This window comes from Girardinichthys multiradiatus, chromosome 23 (assembly GCF_021462225.1).
Source record: "Girardinichthys multiradiatus isolate DD_20200921_A chromosome 23, DD_fGirMul_XY1, whole genome shotgun sequence".
NCBI classification, from domain to species: domain Eukaryota; kingdom Metazoa; phylum Chordata; class Actinopteri; order Cyprinodontiformes; family Goodeidae; genus Girardinichthys; species Girardinichthys multiradiatus.
Genome location: NC_061815.1, coordinates 4,019,540 through 4,039,313, shown reverse-complemented (window position 1 = coordinate 4,039,313; position 19,774 = coordinate 4,019,540). Strand labels below are relative to the sequence as shown.

General features: G+C 39.4%; 1 protein-coding gene, 1 long non-coding RNA gene and 9 other non-coding genes across 12 annotated transcripts in view; 1 reads left to right on the top strand and 10 right to left on the bottom strand.

The window, feature by feature from the left end:
- Window positions 1–19,774, top strand: part of mlsl (malate synthase-like) — a 95,771-nt gene that overhangs the window by 578 nt on the left and 75,419 nt on the right. Inside the window, exon 2 of one of the 2 annotated variants that reach the window (XM_047353179.1) lies at window positions 670–745. The gene's annotated coding sequence lies outside the window, so the exon portion shown is untranslated. Of the gene's footprint in view, window positions 1–182; window positions 746–19,774 lie in introns of those variants that run through there. The other variant, XM_047353177.1, reaches the window with a different exon arrangement.
- LOC124860161 lies at window positions 384–12,032 on the bottom strand. Its single transcript, XR_007036285.1, has 2 exons — window positions 10,265–12,032; window positions 384–2,321 (listed from the first exon to the last, which is right to left on the bottom strand). It is a non-coding gene; the product is annotated as an uncharacterized LOC124860161 (long non-coding RNA).
- Window positions 2,245–2,316, bottom strand: trnae-cuc. The gene has a single exon. It is a non-coding gene; the product is annotated as a tRNA-Glu (tRNA).
- Window positions 3,819–3,890, bottom strand: trnae-uuc. The gene has a single exon. It is a non-coding gene; the product is annotated as a tRNA-Glu (tRNA).
- On the bottom strand, window positions 5,412–5,483 carry trnae-uuc. The gene has a single exon. It is a non-coding gene; the product is annotated as a tRNA-Glu (tRNA).
- trnae-cuc lies at window positions 7,002–7,073 on the bottom strand. Its single transcript has one exon. It is a non-coding gene; the product is annotated as a tRNA-Glu (tRNA).
- trnae-uuc lies at window positions 8,595–8,666 on the bottom strand. Its single transcript has one exon. It is a non-coding gene; the product is annotated as a tRNA-Glu (tRNA).
- Window positions 10,188–10,259, bottom strand: trnae-cuc. The gene has a single exon. It is a non-coding gene; the product is annotated as a tRNA-Glu (tRNA).
- Window positions 13,373–13,444, bottom strand: trnae-uuc. The gene has a single exon. It is a non-coding gene; the product is annotated as a tRNA-Glu (tRNA).
- Window positions 14,966–15,037, bottom strand: trnae-cuc. Its single transcript has one exon. It is a non-coding gene; the product is annotated as a tRNA-Glu (tRNA).
- trnae-cuc lies at window positions 18,146–18,217 on the bottom strand. The gene has a single exon. It is a non-coding gene; the product is annotated as a tRNA-Glu (tRNA).

The following is a 19,774-nucleotide window of genomic DNA, read 5'->3' as shown; positions in this document are numbered from 1 at the left end:
AACTGGTTTGATTAGATAGCTACAGCACACTTAGATTAAGGATGGACACCCGCTACTACACAATCTAACAGATAGACACCACAATGGTGACACATAGTCTGCTGATAATCACTGAGGAAGGGAACATCCATTGCATTGGAGTGCCAGATATAAAACTACATGTTACCTTCTATCGAGGCTCTTCGTCATCCTCTAACAGATGGCGATGGTCCGAGACGGGAGCCTCAGCGCTGATCTCTGAAATCATTCCTCTGCCTTAATTTAGATTAAGAAGAGCTAATGAACATAAACAGAAATGTGTAAAATCCTAGAAAATATTGTAGTCCCTGTATAGTGTAGAGGATCTGTGATCAAGTGCTTTGTACAAGATAAAAATGAATTACACATGGAAAAGAGGTCAATGTGCATTTTGAGGAGGGGGATGCTTTCTGACCAATTCAATGTAAGAGTGTTCGTAGTTTTGTTACAAAATAGGAATTACAATTTTACACATTGGTTGTTTGGCTCGCCCACAAAGCATTGGGACAGAATTGTAATCATTATGCCATAAACATATTCAGGAAATCTGCATATCACTGACCTCAGTGTACAAGTAAATACGATCAAGGTTACAGTAATATAACACAACAGGAATCTATAACATACTAACAGGGTTTTTTCCTTGACCAGGAATCGAACCCAGGCCGCGGTGGTGAAAACGCTGAATCCTGACCACTAGACCACCAGGGATGAACCTTTTGACAATGTGAGAATGCATTGTGACAATATTTTCCATACGGCAGCTCGCCTACGTAATTGGACATTGTAGCGCCTTAGGTTTGTTGTGTGTGCATGGTTTTAAAAGTGAGAAAAGCTTTACAGTTACAGTCTTATTTTGAGGAACAGTCATGGCTCCTAGGCTTCCGTGATGCTACCTTTACCTCAGACTTGGACCACAGTTTCTTTTGGGGATTTGGTCTTACATGTGCCATGTACAATTTGTCTTTAATACAGTTTTTGCAGGTCAGTCTTAAGACTTTCGTGGTTTTCATGGTTTGCTGAAGGTAGCAAGAGGTCTATGATAACGAATACCAACATTGCTTTAAAGACTCATTAAGTATGACTCATAAGTTTTGTTTCAAAGCAGACGCAAAATTCAAAGTTTAATCCTAAACCAGAGCTAAAGTGTGGTTGGCTGTGTTCTAGGCTTCCGAGAACTTGCCTTTCACCAAAGCTTCAAGCAAAGTTTCCTTTGGAGCTTTGCTCTTGCTTGTGCCTCATAACATTTGCCTTTAATAAAGGTCCATGAGGTCAGTGAGGATCTCTTTGGTTTGGTCAATATATCAAGAGGTTTTGGATGGCAAACACTGTTATTGTTTTGTAGACTGAGATTTGATCAAGCAAAACAACCTTTTGTCAAATAACTCGAGGGAATCTATCACACTTTCAAGGCAGGGCCAGTTATGCTAGGATAGTGGTAAGAACAGCTGCCCCCCCCACCAGGTGACCTGGTTTGGATTTCTGCCCAATGCACATTATATTTCCGTTTTCCAAAACTTGGTAGACAAGTTAACACTGTGATGGCCTCTAAGGTGTTCTCAACGGAATTACATGACATTTAAATTTAACCAAACGTTGATGCAAAAAGTGCTGTAGAAAAGACTCTGTGAAGTCTAAGCAGTCTGGTGAAGTTATCTTGAATCTTGTGAAATGTAGAAATCTCGTGTACTTCAAGTGAAACACAAATACAGTAACATTTTAATTCCCAAATACCTTCCTGCATGTTTCAATATGTGTCTGAAAGATACATTTAGAAAGTAAAATTGTCTGTTGTTACCATTAGCGTTGAGAGGTCTTGTGAAACCAAATGGCCACCATTCATGCCAAATGAACATAAACAGAAATGTGTAAAATCCTAGAAAATATTGTAGTCCCTGTATAGTGTAGAGGATCTGTGATCAAGTGCTTTGTACAAGATAAAAATGAATTACACATGGAAAAGAGGTCAATGTGCCTTTTGAGGAGGGGGATGCTTTCTGACCAATTCAATGTAAGAGTGTTTGTAGTTTTGTTACAAAATAGGAATTACAATTTTACACATTGGTTGTTTGGCTCGCCCACAAAGCATTGGGACAGAATTGTAATCCTTATGCCATAAACATATTCAGGAAATCTGCATATCACTGACCTCAGTGTACAAGTAAATACGATCAAGGTTACAGTAATATAACACAACAGGAAACTATAATATACTAACAGGGTTTTTTCCCTGACCGGGAATCGAACCCAGGCCACGGCAGTGAGAGCGCCAAATCCTGACCACTAGACCACCAGGGATGAACCTTTGAGCAAAATATCTTCCATACGGCAGCTCACCTACGTAATTGGACATTGTAGTGCCTTAGGTTTGTTGTGTGTGCATGGTTTTAAAAGTGAGAAAAGCTTTACAGTTACAGTCTTATTTTGAGGAACATTCATGGCTCCTAGGCTTCCGTGATGCTACCTTTACCTCAGACTTGGACCACAGTTTCTTTTGGGGATTTGGTCTTACATGTGCCATGTACAATTTGTCTTTAATACAGTTTTTGCAGGTCAGTCTTAAGACTTTCGTGGTTTTCATGGTTTGCTGAAGGTAGCAAGAGGTCTATGATAACGAATACCAACATTGCTTTAAAGACTCATTAAGTATGACTCATAAGTTTTGTTTCAAAGCAGACGCAAAATTCAAAGTTTAATCCTAAACCAGAGCTAAATTGTGGTTGGCTGTGTTCTAGGCTTCCGAGAACTTGCCTTTCACCAAAGCTTCAAGCAAAGTTTCCTTTGGAGCTTTGCTCTTGCTTGTGCCTCATAACATTTGCCTTTAATAAAGGTCCATGAGGTCAGTGAGGATCTCTTTGGTTTGGCCAATATATCAAGAGGTTTTGGATGGCAAACACTGTTATTGTTTTGTAGACTGAGATTTGATCAAGCAAAACAACCTTTTGTCAAATAACTCGAGGGAATCTATCACACTTTCAAGGCAGGGCCAGTTATGCTAGGATAGTGGTAAGAACAGCTGCCCCCCACCCCTCCAGCAGGTGACCTGGTTTGGATTTCTGCCCAATGCACATTATAATTCCGTTTTCCAAAACTTGGTAGACAAGTTAACACTGTGATGGCCTCTAAGGTGTTCTCAACGGAATTACATGACATTTAAATTTAACCAAACGTTGATGCAAAAAGTGCTGTAGAAAAGACTCTGTGAAGTCTAAGCAGTCTGGTGAAGTTATCTTGAATCTTGTGAAATGTAGAAATCTCGTGTACTTCAAGTGAAACACAAATACAGTAACATTTTAATTCCCAAATACCTTCCTGCATGTTTCAATATGTGTCTGAAAGATACATTTAGAAATTAAAATTGTCTGTTGTTACCATTAGCGTTGAGAGGTCTTGTGAAACCAAATGGCCACCATTCATGCCAAATGAACATAAACAGAAATGTGTAAAATCCTAGAAAATATTGTAGTCCCTGTATAGTGTAGAGGATCTGTGATCAAGTGCTTTGTACAAGATAAAAATGAATTACACATGGAAAAGAGGTCAATGTGCCTTTTGAGGAGGGGGATGCTTTCTGACCAATTCAATGTAAGAGTGTTCGTAGTTTTGTTACGAAATAGGAATTACAATTTTACACATTGGTTGTTTGGCTCACCCACAAAGCATTGGGACAGAATTGTAATCCTTATGCCATAAACATATTCAGGAAATCTGCATATCACAGACCTCAGTGTACAAGTAAATACAATCAAGGTTACAGTAATATAACACAACAGGAAACTATAACATACTAACAGCGCTTTTTCCCTGACCGGGAATCGAACCCGGGCAGCGGCGGTGAAAACGCCGAATCCTGACCACTAGACCACCAGGGATGAACCTTTTGGCAATGTGAGAATGCATTGTGACAATATCTTCCATACAGCAGCTCGCCTACGTAATTGGACATTGTAGCGCCTTAGGTTTGTTGTGTGTGCATGGTTTTAAAAGTGAGAAAAGCTTTACAGTTACAGTCTTATTTTGAGGAACAGTCATGGCTCCTAGGCTTCCGTGATCCTACCTTTACCTCAGACTTGGACCACAGTTTCTTTTGGGGATTTGGTCTTACATGTGCCATGTACAATTTGTCTTTAATACAGTTTTTGCAGGTCAGTCTTAAGACTTTCGTGGTTTTCATGGTTTGCTGAAGGTAGCAAGAGGTCTATGATAACGAATACCAACATTGCTTTAAAGACTCATTAAGTATGACTCATAAGTTTTGTTTCAAAGCAGACGCAAAATTCAAAGTTTAATCCTAAACCAGAGCTAAATTGTGGTTGGCTGTGTTCTAGGCTTCCGAGAACTTGCCTTTCACCAAAACTTCAAGCAAAGTTTCTTTTGGAGCTTTGTTCTTGCTTGTGCCTCATAACATTTGCCTTTAATAAAGGTCCATGAGGTCAGTGAGGATCTCTTTGGTTTGGTCAATATATCAAGAGGTTTTGGATGGCAAACACTGTTATTGTTTTGTAGACTGAGATTTGATCAAGCAAAACAACCTTTTGTCAAATAACTCGAGGGAATCTATCACACTTTCAAGGCAGGATCAGTTATGCTAGGATAGTGGTAAGAACAGCTGCCCCCCACCCCTCCAGCAGGTGTCCTGGTTTGGATTTCTGCCCAATGCACATTATAATTCCGTTTTCCAAAACTTGGTAGACAAGTTAACACTGTGATGGCCTCTAAGGTGTTCTCAACGGAATTACATGACATTTAAATTTAACCAAACGTTGATGCAAAAAGTGCTGTAGAAAAGACTATGTGAAGTCTAAGCAGTCTGGTGAAGTTATCTTGAATCTTGTGAAATGTAGAAATCTCGTGTACTTCAAGTGAAACACAAATACAGTAACATTTTAATTCCCAAATACCTTCCTGCATGTTTCAATATGTGTCTGAAAGATACATTTAGAAATTAAAATTGTCTGTTGTTACCATTAGCGTTGAGAGGTCTTGTGAAACCAAATGGCCACCATTCATGCCAAATGAACATAAACAGAAATGTGTAAAATCCTAGAAAATATTGTAGTCCCTGTATAGTGTAGAGGATCTGTGATCAAGTGCTTTGTACAAGATAAAAATGAATTACACATGGAAAAGAGGTCAATGTGCCTTTTGAGGAGGGGGATGCTTTCTGACCAATTCAATGTAAGAGTGTTGGTAGTTTTGTTACGAAATAGGAATTACAATTTTACACATTGGTTGTTTGGCTCACCCACAAAGCATTGGGACAGAATTGTAATCCTTATGCCATAAACATATTCAGGAAATCTGCATATCACAGACCTCAGTGTACAAGTAAATACGATCAAGGTTACAGTAATATAACACAACAGGAAACTATAACATACTAACAGCGCTTTTTTCCTGACCGGGAATCGAACCCGGGCAGCGGCGGTGAAAACGCCAAATCCTGACCACTAGACCACCAGGGATGAACCTTTTGGCAATGTGAGAATGCATTGTGACAATATCTTCCATACGGCAGCTCGCCTACGTAATTGGACATTGTAGCGCCTTAGGTTTGTTGTGTGTGCATGGTTTTAAAAGTGAGAAAAGCTTTACAGTTACAGTCTTATTTTGAGGAACAGTCATGGCTCCTAGGCTTCCGTGATCCTACCTTTACCTCAGACTTGGACCACAGTTTCTTTTGGGGATTTGGTCTTACATGTGCCATGTACAATTTGTCTTTAATACAGTTTTTGCAGGTCAGTCTTAAGACTTTCGTGGTTTTCATGGTTTGCTGAAGGTAGCAAGAGGTCTATGATAACGAATACCAACATTGCTTTAAAGACTCATTAAGTATGACTCATAAGTTTTGTTTCAAAGCAGACGCAAAATTCAAAGTTTAATCCTAAACCAGAGCTAAATTGTGGTTGGCTGTGTTCTAGGCTTCCGAGAACTTGCCTTTCACCAAAGCTTCAAGCAAAGTTTCCTTTGGAGCTTTGCTCTTGCTTGTGCCTCATAACATTTGCCTTTAATAAAGGTCCATGAGGTCAGTGAGGATCTCTTTGGTTTGGTCAATATATCAAGAGGTTTTGGATGGCAAACACTGTTATTGTTTTGTAGACTGAGATTTGATCAAGCAAAACAACCTTTTGTCAAATAACTCGAGGGAATCTATCACACTTTCAAGGCAGGGCCAGTTATGCTAGGATAGTGGTAAGAACAGCTGCCCCCCCCCCCACCAGGTGACCTGGTTTGGATTTCTGCCCAATGCACATTATAATTCCGTTTTCCAAAACTTGGTAGACAAGTTAACACTGTGATGGCCTCTAAGGTGTCCTCAACGGAATTACATGACATTTAAATTTAACCAAACGTTGATGCAAAAAGTGCTGTAGAAAAGACTATGTGAAGTCTAAGCAGTCTGGTGAAGTTATCTTGAATCTTGTGAAATGTAGAAATCTCGTGTACTTCAAGTGAAACACAAATACAGTAACATTTTAATTCCCAAATACCTTCCTGCATGTTTCAATATGTGTCTGAAAGATACATTTAGAAATTAAAATTGTCTGTTGTTACCATTAGCGTTGAGAGGTCTTGTGAAACCAAATGGCCACCATTCATGCCAAATGAACATAAACAGAAATGTGTAAAATCCTAGAAAATATTGTAGTCCCTGTATAGTGTAGAGGATCTGTGATCAAGTGCTTTGTACAAGATAAAAATGAATTACACATGGAAAAGAGGTCAATGTGCCTTTTGAGGAGGGGGATGCTTTCTGACCAATTCAATGTAAGAGTGTTCGTAGTTTTGTTACGAAATAGGAATTACTATTTTACACATTGGTTGTTTGGCTCACCCACAAAGCATTGGGACAGAATTGTAATCCTTATGCCATAAACATATTCAGGAAATCTGCATATCACAGACCTCAGTGTACAAGTAAATACGATCAAGGTTACAGTAATATAACACAACAGGAAACTATAATATACTAACAGGGTTTTTTCCCTGACCGGGAATCGAACCCGGGCCGCGGCGGTGAGAGCGCCGAATCCTGACCACTAGACCACCAGGGATGAACCTTTTGGCATTGTGAGAATGCATTGTGACAATATCTTCCATACGGCAGCTCGCCTACGTAATTGGACATTGTAGCGCCTTAGGTTTGTTGTGTGTGCATGGTTTTAAAAGTGAGAAAAGCTTTACAGTTACAGTCTTATTTTGAGGGACAGTCATGGCTCCTAGGCTTCCGCGATGCTACCTTTACCTCAGACTTGGACCACAGTTTATTTTGGGGATTTGGTCTTACATGTGCCATGTACAATTTGTCTTTAATACAGTTTTTGCAGGTCAGTCTTAAGACTTTCGTGGTTTTCATGGTTTGCTGAAGGTAGCAAGAGGTCTATGATAACGAATACCAACATTGCTTTAAAGACTCATTAAGTATGACTCATAAGTTTTGTTTCAAAGCAGACGCAAAATTCAAAGTTTAATCCTACACAGGAGCTAAAGTGTGGTTGGCTGTGTTCTAGGCTTCCGAGAACTTGCCTTTCACCAAAACTTCAAGCAAAGTTTCCTTTGGAGCTTTGTTCTTGCTTGTGCCTCATAACATTTGCCTTTAATAAAGGTCCATGAGGTCAGTGAGGATCTCTTTGGTTTGGTCAATATATCAAGAGGTTTTGGATGGCAAACACTGTTATTGTTTTGTAGACTGAGATTTGATCAAGCAAAACAACCTTTTGTCAAATAACTCGAGGGAATCTATCACACTTTCAAGGCAGGGCCAGTTATGCTAGGATAGTGGTAAGAACAGCTGCCCCCCACAACTCCAGCAGGTGACCTGGTTTGGATTTCTGCCCAATGCACATTATAATTCCGTTTTCCAAAACTTGGTAGACAAGTTAACACTGTGATGGCCTCTAAGGTGTTCTCAACGGAATTACATGACATTTAAATTTAACCAAACGTTGATGCAAAAAGTGCTGTAGAAAAGACTATGTGAAGTCTAAGCAGTCTGGTGAAGTTATCTTGAATCTTGTGAAATATAGAAATCTCGTGTACTTCAAGTGAAACACAAATACAGTAATATTTTAATTCCCAAATACCTTCCTGCATGTTTCAATATGTGTCTGAAAGATACATTTAGAAATTAAAATTGTCTGTTGTTACCATTAGCGTTGAGAGGTCTTGTGAAACCAAATGGCCACCATTCATGCCAAATGAACATAAACAGAAATGTGTAAAATCCTAGAAAATATTGTAGTCCCTGTATAGTGTAGAGGATCTGTGATCAAGTGCTTTGTACAAGATAAAAATGAATTACACATGGAAAAGAGGTCAATGTGCCTTTTGAGGAGGGGGATGCTTTCTGACCAATTCAATGTAAGAGTGTTCGTAGTTTTGTTACGAAATAGGAATTACTATTTTACACATTGGTTGTTTGGCTCACCCACAAAGCATTGGGACAGAATTGTAATCCTTATGCCATAAACATATTCAGGAAATCTGCATATCACAGACCTCAGTGTACAAGTAAATACGATCAAGGTTACAGTAATATAACACAACAGGAAACTATAACATACTAACAGCGCTTTTTCCCTGACCGGGAATCGAACCCGGGCAGCGGCGGTGAAAACGCCGAATCCTGACCACTAGACCACCAGGGATGAACCTTTTGGCAATGTGAGAATGCATTGTGACAATATCTTCCATACGGCAGCTCGCCTACGTAATTGGACATTGTAGCGCCTTAGGTTTGTTGTGTGTGCATGGTTTTAAAAGTGAGAAAAGCTTTACAGTTACAGTCTTATTTTGAGGAACAGTCATGGCTCCTAGGCTTCCGTGATCCTACCTTTACCTCAGACTTGGACCACAGTTTCTTTTGGGGATTTGGTCTTACATGTGCCATGTACAATTTGTCTTTAATACAGTTTTTGCAGGTCAGTCTTAAGACTTTCGTGGTTTTCATGGTTTGCTGAAGGTAGCAAGAGGTCTATGATAACGAATACCAACATTGCTTTAAAGACTCATTAAGTATGACTCATAAGTTTTGTTTCAAAGCAGACGCAAAATTCAAAGTTTAATCCTAAACCAGAGCTAAATTGTGGTTGGCTGTGTTCTAGGCTTCCGAGAACTTGCCTTTCACCAAAGCTTCAAGCAAAGTTTCCTTTGGAGCTTTGCTCTTGCTTGTGCCTCATAACATTTGCCTTTAATAAAGGTCCATGAGGTCAGTGAGGATCTCTTTGGTTTGGCCAATATATCAAGAGGTTTTGGATGGCAAACACTGTTATTGTTTTGTAGACTGAGATTTGATCAAGCAAAACAACCTTTTGTCAAATAACTTGAGGGAATCTATCACACTTTCAAGGCAGGGCCAGTTATGCTAGGATAGTGGTAAGAACAGCTGCCCCCCACCCCTCCAGCAGGTGACCTGGTTTGGATTTCTGCCCAATGCACATTATAATTCCGTTTTCCAAAACTTGGTAGACAAGTTAACACTGTGATGGCCTCTAAGGTGTTCTCAACGGAATTACATGACATTTAAATTTAACCAAACGTTGATGCAAAAAGTGCTGTAGAAAAGACTATGTGAAGTCTAAGCAGTCTGGTGAAGTTATCTTGAATCTTGTGAAATGTAGAAATCTCGTGTACTTCAAGTGAAACACAAATACAGTAACATTTTAATTCCCAAATACCTTCCTGCATGTTTCAATATGTGTCTGAAAGATACATTTAGAAATTAAAATTGTCTGTTGTTACCATTAGCGTTGAGAGGTCTTGTGAAACCAAATGGCCACCATTCATGCCAAATGAACATAAACAGAAATGTGTAAAATCCTAGAAAATATTGTAGTCCCTGTATAGTGTAGAGGATCTGTGATCAAGTGCTTTGTACAAGATAAAAATGAATTACACATGGAAAAGAGGTCAATGTGCCTTTTGAGGAGGGGGATGCTTTCTGACCAATTCAATGTAAGAGTGTTCGTAGTTTTGTTACGAAATAGGAATTACAATTTTACACATTGGTTGTTTGGCTCACCCACAAAGCATTGGGACAGAATTGTAATCCTTATGCCATAAACATATTCAGGAAATCTGCATATCACAGACCTCAGTGTACAAGTAAATACGATCAAGGTTACAGTAATATAACACAACAGGAAACTATAACATACTAACAGGGTTTTTTCCCTGACCGGGAATCGAACCCGGGCCGCGGCGGTGAGAGCGCCGAATCCTGACCACTAGACCACCAGGGATGAACCTTTTGGCATTGTGAGAATGCATTGTGACAATATCTTCCATACGGCAGCTCGCCTACGTAATTGGACATTGTAGCGCCTTAGGTTTGTTGTGTGTGCATGGTTTTAAAAGTGAGAAAAGCTTTACAGTTACAGTCTTATTTTGAGGGACAGTCATGGCTCCTAGGCTTCCGCGATGCTACCTTTACCTCAGACTTGGACCACAGTTTATTTTGGGGATTTGGTCTTACATGTGCCATGTACAATTTGTCTTTAATACAGTTTTTGCAGGTCAGTCTTAAGACTTTCGTGGTTTTCATGGTTTGCTGAAGGTAGCAAGAGGTCTATGATAACAAATACCAACATTGCTTTAAAGACTCATTAAGTATGACTCATAAGTTTTGTTTCAAAGCAGACGCAAAATTCAAAGTTTAATCCTACACAGGAGCTAAAGTGTGGTTGGCTGTGTTCTAGGCTTCCGAGAACTTGCCTTTCACCAAAACTTCAAGCAAAGTTTCCTTTGGAGCTTTGTTCTTGCTTGTGCCTCATAACATTTGCCTTTAATAAAGGTCCATGAGGTCAGTGTGGATCTCTTTGGTTTGGTCAATATATCAAGAGGTTTTGGATGGCAAACACTGTTATTGTTTTGTAGACTGAGATTTGATCAAGCAAAACAACCTTTTGTCAAATAACTCGAGGGAATCTATCACACTTTCAAGGCAGGGCCAGTTATGCTAGGATAGTGGTAAGAACAGCTGCCCCCCACCCCTCCAGCAGGTGACCTGGTTTGGATTTCTGCCCAATGCACATTATAATTCCGTTTTCCAAAACTTGGTAGACAAGTTAACACTGTGATGGCCTCTAAGGTGTCCTCAACGGAATTACATGACATTTAAATTTAACCAAACGTTGATGCAAAAAGTGCTGTAGAAAAGACTATGTGAAGTCTAAGCAGTCTGGTGAAGTTATCTTGAATCTTGTGAAATGTAGAAATCTCGTGTACGTCAAGTGAAACACAAATACAGTAACATTTTAATTCCCAAATACCTTCCTGCATGTTTCAATATGTGTCTGAAAGATACATCTAGAAAGTAAAATTGTCTGTTGTTACCATTAGCGTTGAGAGGTCTTGTGAAACCAAATGGCCACCATTCATGTCAAATGAACATAAACAGAAATGTGTAAAATCCTAGAAAATATTGTAGTCCCTGTATAGTGTAGAGGATCTGTGATCAAGTGCTTTGTACAAGATAAAAATGAATTACACATGGAAAAGAGGTCAATGTGCCTTTTGAGGAGGGGGATGCTTTCTGACCAATTCAATGTAAGAGTGTTCGTAGTTTTGTTACGAAATAGGAATTACAATTTTACACATTGGTTGTTTGGCTCACCCACAAAGCATTGGGACAGAATTGTAATCCTTATGCCATAAACATATTCAGGAAATCTGCATATCACAGACCTCAGTGTACAAGTAAATACGATCAAGGTTACAGTAATATAACACAACAGGAAACTATAACATACTAACAGTGCTTTTTCCCTGACCGGGAATCGAACCCAGGCCGCGGCAGTGAAAACACCAAATCCTGAACACTAGACCACCAGGGATGAACCTTTTGGCAATGTGAGAATGCATTGTGACAATATCTTCCATACAGCAGCTCGCCTACGTAATTGGACATTATAGCGCCTTAGGTTTGTTGTGTGTGCATGGTTTTAAAAGTGAGAAAAGCTTTACAGTTACAGTCTTATTTTGAGGAACAGTCATGGCTCCTAGGCTTCCGTGATCCTACCTTTACCTCAGACTTGGACCACAGTTTCTTTGGGGATTTGGTCTTACATGTGCCATGTACAATTTGTCTTTAATACAGTTTTTGCAGGTCAGTCTTAAGACTTTCGTGGTTTTCATGGTTTGCTGAAGGTAGCAAGAGGTCTATGATAACGAATACCAACATTGCTTTAAAGACTCATTAAGTATGACTCATAAGTTTTGTTTCAAAGCAGACGCAAAATTCAAAGTTTAATCCTAAACCAGAGCTAAATTGTGGTTGGCTGTGTTCTAGGCTTCCGAGAACTTGCCTTTCACCAAAGCTTCAAGCAAAGTTTCCTTTGGAGCTTTGCTCTTGCTTGTGCCTCATAACATTTGCCTTTAATAAAGGTCCATGAGGTCAGTGAGGATCTCTTTGGTTTGGCCAATATATCAAGAGGTTTTGGATGGCAAACACTGTTATTGTTTTGTAGACTGAGATTTGATCAAGCAAAACAACCTTTTGTCAAATAACTCGAGGGAATCTATCACACTTTCAAGGCAGGGCCAGTTATGCTAGGATAGTGGTAAGAACAGCTGCCCCCCACCCCTCCAGCAGGTGACCTGGTTTGGATTTCTGCCCAATGCACATTATAATTCCGTTTTCCAAAACTTGGTAGACAAGTTAACACTGTGATGGCCTCTAAGGTGTTCTCAACGGAATTACATGACATTTAAATTTAACCAAACGTTGATGCAAAAAGTGCTGTAGAAAAGACTATGTGAAGTCTAAGCAGTCTGGTGAAGTTATCTTGAATCTTGTGAAATGTAGAAATCTCGTGTACTTCAAGTGAAACACAAATACAGTAACATTTTAATTCCCAAATACCTTCCTGCATGTTTCAATATGTGTCTGAAAGATACATTTAGAAATTAAAATTGTCTGTTGTTACCATTAGCGTTGAGAGGTCTTGTGAAACCAAATGGCCACCATTCATGCCAAATGAACATAAACAGAAATGTGTAAAATCCTAGAAAATATTGTAGTCCCTGTATAGTGTAGAGGATCTGTGATCAAGTGCTTTGTACAAGATAAAAATGAATTACACATGGAAAAGAGGTCAATGTGCCTTTTGAGGAGGGGGATGCTTTCTGACCAATTCAATGTAAGAGTGTTCGTAGTTTTGTTACAAAATAGGAATTACAATTTTACACATTGGTTGTTTGGCTCACCCACAAAGCATTGGGACAGAATTGTAATCCTTATGCCATAAACATATTCAGGAAATCTGCATATCACAGACCTCAGTGTACAAGTAAATACGATCAAGGTTACAGTAATATAACACAACAGGAAACTATAACATACTAACAGCGCTTTTTCCCTGACCGGGAATTGAACCCGGACCGTGGTGGTGAAAACACCAAATCCTAACCACTAGACCATCAGGGACGAACCTTTTGGCAATGTGAGAATGCATTGTGACAATATCTTCCATACAGCAGCTCGCCTACGTAATTGGACATTGTAGCGCCTTAGGTTTGTTGTGTGTGCATGGTTTTAAAAGTGAGAAAAGCTTTACAGTTACAGTCTTATTTTGAGGAACAGTCATGGCTCCTAGGCTTCCGTGATCCTACCTTTACCTCAGACTTGGACCACAGTTTCTTTTGGGGATTTGGTCTTACATGTGCCATGTACAATTTGTCTTTAATACAGTTTTTGCATGTCAGTCTTAAGACTTTCGTGGTTTTCATGGTTTGCTGAAGGTAGCAAGAGGTCTATGATAACGAATACCAACATTGCTTTAAAGACTCATTAAGTATGACTCATAAGTTTTGTTTCCAAGCAGACGCAAAATTCAAAGTTTAATCCTAAACCAGAGCTAAATTGTGGTTGGCTGTGTTCTAGGCTTCCGAGAACTTGCCTTTCACCAAAGCTTCAAGCAAAGTTTCCTTTGGAGCTTTGCTCTTGCTTGTGCCTCATAACATTTGCCTTTAATAAAGGTCCATGAGGTCAGTGAGGATCTCTTTGGTTTGGCCAATATATCAAGAGGTTTTGGATGGCAAACACTGTTATTGTTTTGTAGACTGAGATTTGATCAAGCAAAACAACCTTTTGTCAAATAACTCGAGGGAATCTATCACACTTTCAAGGCAGGGCCAGTTATGCTAGGATAGTGGTAAGAACAGCTGCCCCCCACCCCTCCAGCAGGTGACCTGGTTTGGATTTCTGCCCAATGCACATTATAATTCCGTTTTCCAAAACTTGGTAGACAAGTTAACACTGTGATGGCCTCTAAGGTGTTCTCAATGGAATTACATGACATTTAAATTTAACCAAACGTTGATGCAAAAAGTGCTGTAGAAAAGACTATGTGAAGTCTAAGCAGTCTGGTGAAGTTATCTTGAATCTTGTGAAATGTAGAAATCTCGTGTACTTCAAGTGAAACACAAATACAGTAATATTTTAATTCCCAAATACCTTCCTGCATGTTTCAATATGTGTCTGAAAGATACATTTAGAAATTAAAATTGTCTGTTGTTACCATTAGCGTTGAGAGGTCTTGTGAAACCAAATGGCCACCATTCATGTCAAATGAACATAAACAGAAATGTGTAAAATCCTAGAAAATATTGTAGTCCCTGTATAGTGTAGAGGATCTGTGATCAAGTGCTTTGTACAAGATAAAAATGAATTACACATGGAAAAGAGGTCAATGTGCCTTTTGAGGAGGGGGATGCTTTCTGACCAATTCAATGTAAGAGTGTTCGTAGTTTTGTTACGAAATAGGAATTACAATTTTACACATTGGTTGTTTGGCTCACCCACAAAGCATTGGGACAGAATTGTAATCCTTATGCCATAAACATATTCAGGAAATCTGCATATCACTGACCTCAGTGTACAAGTAAATACGATCAAGGTTACAGTAATATAACACAACAGGAAACTATAATATACTAACAGGGTTTTTTCCCTGACCGGGAATCGAACCCGGGCCGCGGCGGTGAGAGCGCCGAATCCTGACCACTAGACCACCAGGGATGAACCTTTTGGCATTGTGAGAATGCATTGTGACAATATCTTCCATACGGCAGCTCGCCTACGTAATTGGACATTGTAGCGCCTTAGGTTTGTTGTGTGTGCATGGTTTTAAAAGTGAGAAAAGCTTTACAGTTACAGTCTTATTTTGAGGGACAGTCATGGCTCCTAGGCTTCCGTGATGCTACCTTTACCTCAGACTTGGACCACAGTTTCTTTTGGGGATTTGGTCTTACATGTGCCATGTACAATTTGTCTTTAATACAGTTTTTGCAGGTCAGTCTTAAGACTTTCGTGGTTTTCATGGTTTGCTGAAGGTAGCAAGAGGTCTATGATAACGAATACCAACATTGCTTTAAAGACTCATTAAGTATGACTCATAAGTTTTGTTTCAAAGCAGATGCAAAATTCAAAGTTTAATCCTAAACAGGAGCTAAAGTGTGGTTGGCTGTGTTCTAGGCTTCCGAGAACTTGCCTTTCACCAAAACTTCAAGCAAAGTTTCCTTTGGAGCTTTGTTCTTGCTTGTGCCTCATAACATTTGCCTTTAATAAAGGTCCATGAGGTCAGTGAGGATCTCTTTAGTTTGGTCAATATATCAAGAGGTTTTTGGATGGCAATCACTGTTATTGTTTTGTAGACTGAGATTTGATCAAGCAAAACAACCTTTTGTCAAATAACTCGAGGGAATCTATCACACTTTCAAGGCAGGGCCAGTTATGCTAGGATAGTGGTAAGAACAGCTGCCCCCCACCCCTCCAGCAGGTGACCTGGTTTGGATTTCTGCCCAATGCACATTATAATTCCGTTTTCCAAAACTTGGTAGACAAGTTAACACTGTGATGGCCTCTAAGGTGTTCTCAACGGAATTACATGACATTTAAATTTAACCAAACGTTGATGCAAAAAGTGCTGTAGAAAAGACTATGTGAAGTCTAAGCAGTCTGGTGAAGTTATCTTGAATCTTGTGAAATGTAGAAATCTCGTGTACTTCAAGTGAAACACAAATACAGTAACATTTTAATTCCCAAATACCTTCCTGCATGTTTCAATATGTGTCTGAAAGATACATTTAGAAATTAAAATTGTCTGTTGTTACCATTAGCGTTGAGAGGTCTTGTGAAACCAAATGGCCACCATTCATGCCAAATGAACATAAACAGAAATGTGTAAAATCCTAGAAAATATTGTAGTCCCTGTATAGTGTAGAGGATCTGTGATCAAGTGCTTTGTACAAGATAAAAATGAATTACACATGGAAAAGAGGTCAATGTGCCTTTTGAGGAGGGGGATGCTTTCTGACCAATTCAATGTAAGAGTGTTCGTAGTTTTGTTACAAAATAGGAATTACAATTTTACACATTGGTTGTTTGGCTCACCCACAAAGCATTGGGACAGAATTGTAATCCTTATGCCATAAACATATTCAGGAAATCTGCATATCACAGACCTCAGTGTACAAGTAAATACGATCAAGGTTACAGTAATATAACACAACAGGAAACTATAACATACTAACAGCGCTTTTTCCCTGACCGGGAATCGAACCCGGGCAGCGGCGGTGAAACACCAAATCCTGACCACTAGACCACCAGGGACGAACCTTTTGGCAATGTGAGAATGCATTGTGACAATATCTTCCATACAGCAGCTCGCCTACGTAATTGGACATTGTAGCGCCTTAGGTTTGTTGTGTGTGCATGGTTTTAAAAGTGAGAAAAGCTTTACAGTTACAGTCTTATTTTGAGGAACAGTCATGGCTCCTAGGCTTCCGTGATCCTACCTTTACCTCAGACTTGGACCACAGTTTCTTTTGGGGATTTGGTCTTACATGTGCCATGTACAATTTGTCTTTAATACAGTTTTTGCATGTCAGTCTTAAGACTTTCGTGGTTTTCATGGTTTGCTGAAGGTAGCAAGAGGTCTATGATAACGAATACCAACATTGCTTTAAAGACTCATTAAGTATGACTCATAAGTTTTGTTTCCAAGCAGACGCAAAATTCAAAGTTTAATCCTAAACCAGAGCTAAATTGTGGTTGGCTGTGTTCTAGGCTTCCGAGAACTTGCCTTTCACCAAAGCTTCAAGCAAAGTTTCCTTTGGAGCTTTGTTCTTGCTTGTGCCTCATAACATTTGCCTTTAATAAAGGTCCATGAGGTCAGTGAGGATCTCTTTGGTTTGGTCAATATATCAAGAGGTTTTGGATGGCAAACACTGTTATTGTTTTGTAGACTGAGATTTGATCAAGCAAAACAACCTTTTGTCAAATAACTCGAGGGAATCTATCACACTTTCAAGGCAGGGCCAGTTATGCTAGGATAGTGGTAAGAACAGCTGCCCCCCCCCACCAGGTGACCTGGTTTGGATTTCTGCCCAATGCACATTATAATTCCGTTTTCCAAAACTTGGTAGACAAGTTAACACTGTGATGGCCTCTAAGGTGTCCTCAACGGAATTACATGACATTTAAATTTAACCAAACGTTGATGCAAAAAGTGCTGTAGAAAAGACTATGTGAAGTCTAAGCAGTCTGGTGAAGTTATCTTGAATCTTGTGAAATGTAGAAATCTCGTGTACTTCAAGTGAAACACAAATACAGTAATATTTTAATTCCCAAATACCTTCCTGCATGTTTCAATATGTGTCTGAAAGATACATTAGAAATTAAAATTGTCTGTTGTTACCATTAGCGTTGAGAGGTCTTGTGAAACCAAATGGCCACCATTCATGTCAAATGAACATAAACAGAAATGTGTAAAATCCTAGAAAATATTGTAGTCCCTGTATAGTGTAGAGGATCTGTGATCAAGTGCTTTGTACAAGATAAAAATGAATTACACATGGAAAAGAGGTCAATGTGCCTTTTGAGGAGGGGGATGCTTTCTGACCAATTCAATGTAAGAGTGTTCGTAGTTTTGTTACGAAATAGGAATTACAATTTTACACATTGGTTGTTTGGCTCACCCACAAAGCATTGGGACAGAATTGTAATCCTTATGCCATAAACATATTCAGGAAATCTGCATATCACTGACCTCAGTGTACAAGTAAATACGATTAAGGTTACAGTAATATAACACAACAGGAAACTATAATATACTAACAGGGTTTTTTCCCTGACCGGGAATCGAACCCGGGCCGCGGCGGTGAGAGCGCCGAATCCTGACCACTAGACCACCAGGGATGAACCTTTTGGCATTGTGAGAATGCATTGTGACAATATCTTCCATACGGCAGCTCGCCTACGTAATTGGACATTGTAGCGCCTTAGGTTTGTTGTGTGTGCATGGTTTTAAAAGTGAGAAAAGCTTTACAGTTACAGTCTTATTTTGAGGGACAGTCATGGCTCCTAGGCTTCCGCGATGCTACCTTTACCTCAGACTTGGACCACAGTTTCTTTCGGGGATTTGGTCTTACATGTGCCATGTACAATTTGTCTTTAATACAGTTTTTGCAGGTCAGTCTTAAGACTTTCGTGGTTTTCATGGTTTGCTGAAGGTAGCAAGAGGTCTATGATAACGAATACCAACATTGCTTTAAAGACTCATTAAGTATGACTCATAAGTTTTGTTTCAAAGCAGACGCAAAATTCAAAGTTTAATCCTAAACAGGAGCTAAAGTGTGGTTGGCTGTGTTCTAGGCTTCCGAGAACTTGCCTTTCACCAAAACTTCAAGCAAAGTTTCCTTTGGAGCTTTGTTCTTGCTTGTGCCTCATAACATTTGCCTTTAATAAAGGTCCATGAGGTCAGTGAGGATCTCTTTGGTTTGGTCAATATATCAAGAGGTTTTGGATGGCAAACACTGTTATAACTCGAGGGAATATATCACACTTTCAAGGCAGGGCCAGTTATGCTAGGATAGTGGTAAGAACAGCTGCCCCCCCCCCACCAGGTGACCTGGTTTGGATTTCTGCCCAATGCACATTATAATTCCGTTTTCCAAAACTTGGTAGACAAGTTAACACTGTGATGGCCTCTAAGGTTTCCTCAACGGAATTACATGACATTTAAATTTAACCAAACGTTGATGCAAAAAGTGCTGTAGAAAAGACTATGTGAAGTCTAAGCAGTCTGGTGAAGTTATCTTGAATCTTGTGAAATGTAGAAATCTCGTTTACGTCAAGTGAAACACAAATACAGTAACATTTTAATTCCCAAATACCTTCCTGCATGTTTCAATATGTGTCTGAAAGATACATCTAGAAAGTAAAATTGTCTGAAAGATACATCTAGAAAGTAAAATTGTCTGTTGTTACCATTAGCGTTGAGAGGTCTTGTGAAACCAAATGGCCACCATTCATGTCAAATGAACATAAACAGAAATGTGTAAAATCCTAGAAAATATTGTAGTCCCTGTATAGTGTAGAGGATCTGTGATCAAGTGCTTTGTACAAGATAAAAATGAATTACACATGGAAAAGAGGTCAATGTGCCTTTTGAGGAGGGGGATGCTTTCTGACCAATTCAATGTAAGAGTGTTCGTAGTTTTGTTACGAAATAGGAATTACAATTTTACACATTGGTTGTTTGGCTCACCCACAAAGCATTGGGACAGAATTGTAATCCTTATGCCATAAACATATTCAGGAAATCTGCATATCACTGACCTCAGTGTACAAGTAAATACGATTAAGGTTACAGTAATATAACACAACAGGAAACTATAATATACTAACAGGGTTTTTTCCCTGACCGGGAATCGAACCCGGGCCGCGGCGGTGAGAGCGCCGAATCCTGACCAC